General features: G+C 36.8%; 1 non-coding gene across 1 annotated transcript; it reads right to left on the bottom strand.

Annotated features, from left to right (window-relative positions):
- Positions 1–3,947: 3,947 nt before the first annotated feature.
- On the bottom strand, positions 3,948–4,054 carry LOC127490417 (U6 spliceosomal RNA). The gene has a single exon (XR_007918374.1). It is a non-coding gene; the product is annotated as a U6 spliceosomal RNA (small nuclear RNA).
- Positions 4,055–7,457: the final 3,403 nt, after the last annotated feature.

The raw sequence follows: 7,457 nt of genomic DNA, 5'->3' as shown, positions 1-7,457 counted from the left end.
AAACCTCATTGTGGTTTTGATTTGCATTTCCCTGATTGCTAATGACCTTGAACATTTTTTCATGTGCCTGTTGGCCATTTGGATTTCCTCTTTTGAAAAATGTCTATTGAGGTCCTTGGCCCATCTCTTAAGTGGGTTGTTGGTTTTGTTTTTGTGGAGTTTCTTGATCTCTTTGTAGATTCTGGTTATTAACCCTTTATCTGTTGCATAGTTTGCAAATATTTTTTCCCATTCTTTCGGTTGTCTCTTCACTCTCCTGACTGTTTCTTTTGCAGTACAGAAACTTCTCAATTTGATGCAATCCCAATAGTTGATTTTGGCTTTGACTGCCTGTGCCTCCCGGGTCTTTTCCAGAAATTCTTTGCCTGTGCCAATATCTTGAAGGGTTTCTCCAATGTTCTCTAATAAGTTGATGGTGTCAGGTCGTAGATTTAGGTCTTTAATCCATGTTGAGTGGATTTTTGTGTAAGGTGTAAGGTAGGGGTCTTGCTTCATGCTTCTGCATGTGGAAATCCAGTTTTCCCAGCACCATTTATTGAATAGACTGTCCTTGCTCCAGGAATTGGTTTTAGATCCTTGATCAAATATAAGTTGGCTGTAGATGTTTGGGTTGATTTCTGGTGTTTCAATTCTGTTCCATTGGTCTATCCATCTGTTTCTGTACCAGTACCATGCTGTTTTAATTACAACTGCCCTGTAGTGTGTCCTGAAATCTGGACAAAGCCTCCGGCTTTGTTTTTGTTGTACAAGATTGCTTTAGCTATTCGAGGTCTCTTGTGCCTCCATATAAATTTCAGCACCATTTTTTCCAGATCTGAGAAGAAGGTCTTTGGTATCTTGATTGGTATTGCATTGAATCTGTAAATTGCTTTTGGGAGAATGGACATTTTGATGATATTGATTCTTCCAATCCATGAGCATGGAAGATTTTTCCATTTCTTGGTATCCTCTTCTATTTCTTTCTTTAAGGTTTTGTAATTTTCATCGTAGAGATCTTTAACGTCTTTGGTTAAGTTTATTCCAAGGTATTTGATTGTTTTTGTAGCTATTGTGAATGGGATTGATCTTAGAAGTTCTTCCTCAGCCATGGCATTGTCTGTGTATACAAAGGCTGTTGATTTTTGTGCATTGATTTTATACCCTGCTACTTTGCCAAAATCTTCTATGAGTTCCAATAGTCTCTTAGTAGAGTTCTTTGGGTCCCCTAAATAAAGAATCATGTCATCTGCAAAGAGGGATAGTTTGAGTTCTTCCTTCCCAATTTGTATCCCTTTAACTTCTTTTTCTTGCCTAATAGCTCTGGCTAGAACCTCCAGAACTATATTGAATAGCAGTGGTGAGAGTGGGCATCCCTGTCTGGTTCCAGATCTCAGTGGAAATGCTTCCAACTTTTCCCCATTCAATAGGATGTTGGCTGTGGGTTTTTCATAGATTGCTTTGATTGTATTGAGGAATGTTCCTTCCAAACCCAGTTTGCTTAGAGTTTTCATCATGAACGGGTGTTGTATTTTATCAAATGCTTTCTCGGCGTCTAGTGAGATAAATATATGGTTTTTCTTCTGCAGTCTGTTAATGTGGTGTATCACATTGATTGTCTTGCGCACATTAAACCATCCCTGCATACCAGGGATAAATCCCACTTGGTCTGGGTGGATGATCTTTCTGATGTGTTGTTGCATTCTATTGGCGAGAATTTTATTGAGGATTTTTGCATCTATGTTCATCAGGGATATTGGTCTGTAATTCTCTTTCAGTGCTGCATCTTTTTCTGGCTTAGGAATTAAGGTGATGCTGGCTTCATAGAAAGAATTTGGGAGGACTCCCTCTTCTTCGATTGTTCTGAATAGTTTGAGAAGAATTGGAGTTAGTTCTTCTTTAAACGTCTGGTAGAATTCAGCAGTGAATCCATCTGGTCCTGGGCTTTTCTTTGTTGGGAGGGCCTTTATTACTGTTTCAATTTCTGTCTCAGTTATGGGTCTGTTTAGGTTTTCGATGTCTTCCTGGTTCAATTTAGGCAGGTTGCATGTGTCCAGGAATCTATCCATTTCTGATAGGTTTCCCTGTTTGCTGGCATACAAGTCCTTGTAGTAATTTCTGATGATTCTTTTTATTTCTGTGGTGTCTGTTGTTACGTTTCCTTTTTCATCTCTGATTTTATTGATTTGGGTCTTTTCTCTTCTTTTTTTAGTTAGTTGGGCCAATGGGGTGTCAATTTTGTTTATTTTTTCAAAAAACCAGCTCCTCCTTTGGCTGATTTCTTGTAATGTTTTTCTTGATTCAATCCTGTTGATTTCTTCTCTGATTTTAATTATTTCTCTTCTCCTACTAGATTTGGGTCTGGTTTGCTGTAGGTTTTCTAGATCCTTGAGGTGAATTGAAAGCTCATCTATTTGGTGTCTTTCCAATTTCTTGATGTAGGCACCTATTGATATAAACTTTCCTCTTAACACTGCTTTTGCTGCGTCCCATAAGTTTTGGTATGTTGTGCTGTTATCCTCATTTACTTCCAGAAAGTTTTTGATTTCTCTTTTGATTTCTTCTATGACCAATTGTTCATTCAGGAGCATGTTGTTCAATCTCTATGTGTTTGCATATGCTCTAGGGATTCCTGAGTTGCTAATTTCCAACTTCATTCCTTTATGGTCTGAGAAGCTGCATGGTATGATTCTAATTCTTTTGAATTTGCTGAGACTTGCTTTATGGCCTAGTATGTGGTCAATCCTAGAGAAGGTTCCATGTACTGCTGAGAAGAATGTAAAATCTTTAGCTGTAGGATTGAAAGTTCTGTATATATCTGTTAGATCCATTTGGGCTATAGTGTCGTTTAAATCTACTGTATCCTTGTTTATCTTCTGACCGGATGATCTGTCTATTTCTGAGAGTGGAGTATTGAAGTCCCCCAGTACTACTGTATTGGGGTCTAAGTCTCCCTTTAAGTCCGTTAATAAATCTTTTAGATAAACTGGTGCCCTGTAGTTAGGTGCATATACATTGATAATTGTTATATCTTCCTGTTGAATTGATCCCTTAATGATGATATAGTGTCCCTCTTTGTCTCTCTTAACAGTTTTTGTGGTAAAGTTTATGTTGTCCGATATTAAGATGGCTACGCCTGCTCTTTTTTCATTTCTGTTGGCATGGTATATCTTTTTCCAGCCTTTCACTTTCAGTCTGTATGGATCTTTGTTGGAAAGATGTGTTTCTTGTAAGCAGCAAATAGATGGGTTTTGTTCCTTAACCCAATCAGCCAATCGGTGTCTTTTAACTGGACAGTTCAGGCCATTCACGTTCAAAGTGACTAATGATAAGTGGTAACTTTGCCCTGCCATTTGCCAAAGATAAGTTCTAATATATGCTTTGAATTCCCTGTGATCTTTTGCTGTGAGGTTTCCTTCCTTGATTTCCTTCCTTTACCTTCTTTCAAATTGATGACCGGGGATTTCTTTTGATTTGGGTAAATACCCAAGAATGGGACAGCTGGATCACATGGTAGGTCTACATTCAGATTTCTGAGGTATCTCCATACTGTCTTCCACAGTGGATGCACCAGTTTGCATTCCCACAAACAGTGGACCAGGGTATCTTTTCCCCCAAATCCTAACCAGCATTTGTCATTCACTGGTTTCAGTATGAGAGCCATTCTAAGTGACTGTTGGCCATTTGGATCTCGTCTTTTGAAAAATGCTGGTTCAAGTCCTTTACCCATTTCTTACTGGTTTCTTTGCTTTGCTGTTATTGAATTTCTTGAGCTTTTTATAGATTGTGGATATTAACCTTTTATCAGCTGCATAGTTTGCAAATATTTTCTCCCATTCTGTCAGTTTCCTCTTCACTTTTCTGAGTGAGTTTTTGCAGTGCAGAAGCTTCTCACCTTGATGTAATCCCACATGTCAATTTTGGCTCTGATTGCCTGTGCTTTTGGGGTCTTTTCCAAGAAGTCTTTGCCTAAAACTATAGAACCTTTTACAAATTTGCATGTCATCCTCGATCGAAGACCATGCTAATTTTCTCTGTATCATTCCAGTTTTAGTATATGTGCTACCAAATTGGGCATGAGTAGCTGTTTTTATTTATGTTCTATTGCCCCTTTTCTTTAAAGGGATTTATTAATACATTAGTTTTCCAGGGTCACAGCAAATCCATGCTAATTAGTGCAATGGAATTCTCATATTAATGCAGTTAATACAAAGAACAGATTCACTGTATTTCCTAGATACAATTCTAGGAATATAACGTTACTTCCAATCCTCCCTCTCTCCCATTTCCTTCCTTCTTTCCTTATTTTCTTTTTTTTATCTCTTTCTTTTTTTCTTAATATTTGAGACAATATATTTTAAGTTATATTTTAGCCAAAGGCTTAATACTCTACTAAATAAAGAGTTCAACAAGCAAAAGCAGAAAACATCAATGCCCAGTAGAAATATAGGCAAGGGATATTAATAGTAATCAAGTGAAAATCTGTCCATTTCATTCAGATACAGTAAATTTTAAAATAATCACGAGTCATAAAAATTATAAAAGTTTAAATCTCTTGACAAAGACATAAAGCAAAATTTAACAAAACAATATTTGCAGTAACACTAATACACTTTGGCATTTCTTGTTTTCTGTTTTAATTTTTGTTCCCACATATAAGGGAGAAAATGTGTTGTCTGTCATTCTGTATCCAATGTACTACACTCAATATGAACTCCTCCAGTTGCATCTATTTTGATACAAATTGTTGTGTGGTTCTTTTTTATTTATTTAATTTTATTTAGAGTATACAAACTTCATATTTCCTTTATACAGATTCAGGAACATAGTGATAATTTCCAACCTACCCTCCTTAGTGCCCCTGACCAAATGTTGCCCGAACAAATCTCTCTATGGTACTCTCTCAGTGCTATCTGTATTGCTGTCCATGGTACTGACAATTTCATAATTTGGGGGAACTGTGATTTCAGTTCAAGTTTCAATGAGATTTCCTAATCAAATAATGGGGGAAATCATGAATGGGAGATAATAAAGCGAAAATCAATGAAGAAAACTGATAGGGGTTATTGATTGTATTTGCTTAGTTCTAAGATATTGGCAGAGTAATAAATAATTTTTTGTTTAAAATATTTTGAGAATCAATATCAACAAGTTAAAAGTTAGCAAGGAAAGAACCATAATAAAACATTATCAGACTTTCAAATATGACCATACACTAAATGTATTACCCAGGGATACAAAACCTGTTCTAGGGTTGACATAAACCAAATTTCCTGAATGGAAAGACTGAAATATTGCATTTTTATACTTGTTGAAGAATAAATTAAGTCCTTACCTTTATTTTAGTTTTCACACATTTTGTCTTAGCCTAATTACTCCATCAAGTTTTTACCATTATAATTCCTCTTAAATGTATAATTTATTGTACTTGGATATTATGTAGCACATCTTGTTTTTTTCCTCTACTTTCTGCTTGAAATTAAATGTGAAATTTATCAGCAACAACTGTCAATAATCAGCAACAATTATAGAGCAATACAAACTTCATATATTTCATAATTACAATTTTAAATAAAAAGTGATTCTTCCCATCATACCTGATCTCCCACACACACTCCTGTCCCTCTTCCTCCTCCCACTCCTATTCCCATTTTTATTTTTTACTAAGATCCATTTTCAATTAACTTTATACACATATGATTAATTCTATGCTAAGTAAAGAGTTCAACAAATAGTATGGAAAAAAAAAAAACTGTCCCTCAACAGTCAAGACAAGGGCTGTTCAAAGTCATTGCTTCTCAAGGTATCAGTTTCACTACTGTAGAATGCATTTTAGGTGCCTTATTAGTCATCATGGATAAGGGAGAACATATGGTATTTGTCCCTTTGGGACTGGCTTATTTCCCTAACTATGTTTTCCAGTTTAATCCATTTTGTTGCAAATGACCAGATTTTTTTTTACTGCCATATAGTATTCCATGGTGTGTATATACCATAATTTCTTTATCCAGTCTTCAGATGATGGGAATTGGATTGATTCCATGATTTAGCTATTGTGAATTGAGCTGCAATAAACACATGGGTACAGGTAACTTTTCATATGCAGATTTCATTAACCTTAGATAAATTCTCAGGAGTGGAAGAGCTGAATCCTATGGTAAGTCTCTCTCTATTTTTTTTACAGGCAGAGTTAGACAGTGAGAGAGAGAGAGGCAGAGAGAAAGGTCTTCCTTCCTTTGGTTCACCCCCCAAATGGCCACTACAGCCGGTGCACTGTGCTGATCCAAAGCCAGGAGGCAGGCGCTTCCCCCTGATCTCCCAAGTGGGTGCAGGGGTCCAAGCATTTGGGCCATCCTCCACTGCCTTCCTGAGACACGGCAGAGAGCTGGACTGGAAGAGGAGCAACCAGGACTAGAACCCGGGGTGCTGGCACCACAAGTGGAGGATTAGCCAAGTGAGCCGCGGCACCATCCTATATTCAGATTTCTGAGATATCTCCATACTATCTTCTGTAGTAGCTTTAGCAGTTTACATTCCCACATTCCCACCAGCAGTGGATTAGGGTACCTCTTCCCCACATCCTTGCCAGCATTTGTTGTTTGCTGATTTCTGTATGAAAGCTATTCTAATGGGAGTGAGGTAAAACTTCATCGTGGTTTTGATTTGCATTACCCTGATGGCTAGTAATTCTGAGCATTTTTTCATGTATCTGTTGGCCATTTGGATTTCCTCTTTGGAAAAATGTCTGTTTAAGTCCTTTGTCCATTTTTAAACTGGGTTGTTTGTTTTGTTGTTGAGTTTCTTGATTTCTTTATATTTCTGGTTATTAATCCTTTATAAGTTGCATAGTTTGCAAATAATTTCTCCTATTCTGTCAGTTTCCTCTTTACTTTGTTGCATATTTCTTTTGCAGTGCAGAAGCTTCTCAATTTGATATAATCCCCTTTGTTAATTTTGGCTTTGACTGCCTATGCCTTTGGAGTCTTTTCCAAGAACTCTTTGCCTATGCCAATGTTTTTCAGGGTTTCTCCAATGTTCTCTAATAATCTGATAGTTTCAGGTCCCAGATTTAGGACTTTAATTCATGATGAGTGGATTTCTGTATAAGGTGGAATGTAAGGGTCTTTTTTCATACTACTGCATGCGGAGATCCAGTTTTCCCAGCACAATTTGTTTAAGAGACTGTCCTTGCTCCAGGGATTGATTTTAGCCCCTTTGGTAAAAATAACTTGTTTGTAGATGCATATATTGATTTTTGACATTTCTATCCAGTTTCATTGGTCTATTCAATTATTTTTGTACCAGTACCAGGCTGCTTTGTTTATAACTGCCCTGTAGTATGTCTTGAAATCTGGTATTATAATGCCTCCAGCTTTGTTTTTGTTGTATAAGATTGCTTTAGCTACTTTGAGTGTCCTGTGTTTCCATATGAATTTCAACATCATTTTTTCTGTGTCTGAGAAGAATGTCCTTGGTATTTT

Source organism: Oryctolagus cuniculus, chromosome 2, assembly GCF_964237555.1.
Source record: "Oryctolagus cuniculus chromosome 2, mOryCun1.1, whole genome shotgun sequence".
Lineage (NCBI taxonomy): Eukaryota > Metazoa > Chordata > Mammalia > Lagomorpha > Leporidae > Oryctolagus > Oryctolagus cuniculus.
Note: the sequence above shows the minus strand (reverse complement) of the source record. Positions and strands in the feature narration are given on the sequence as shown.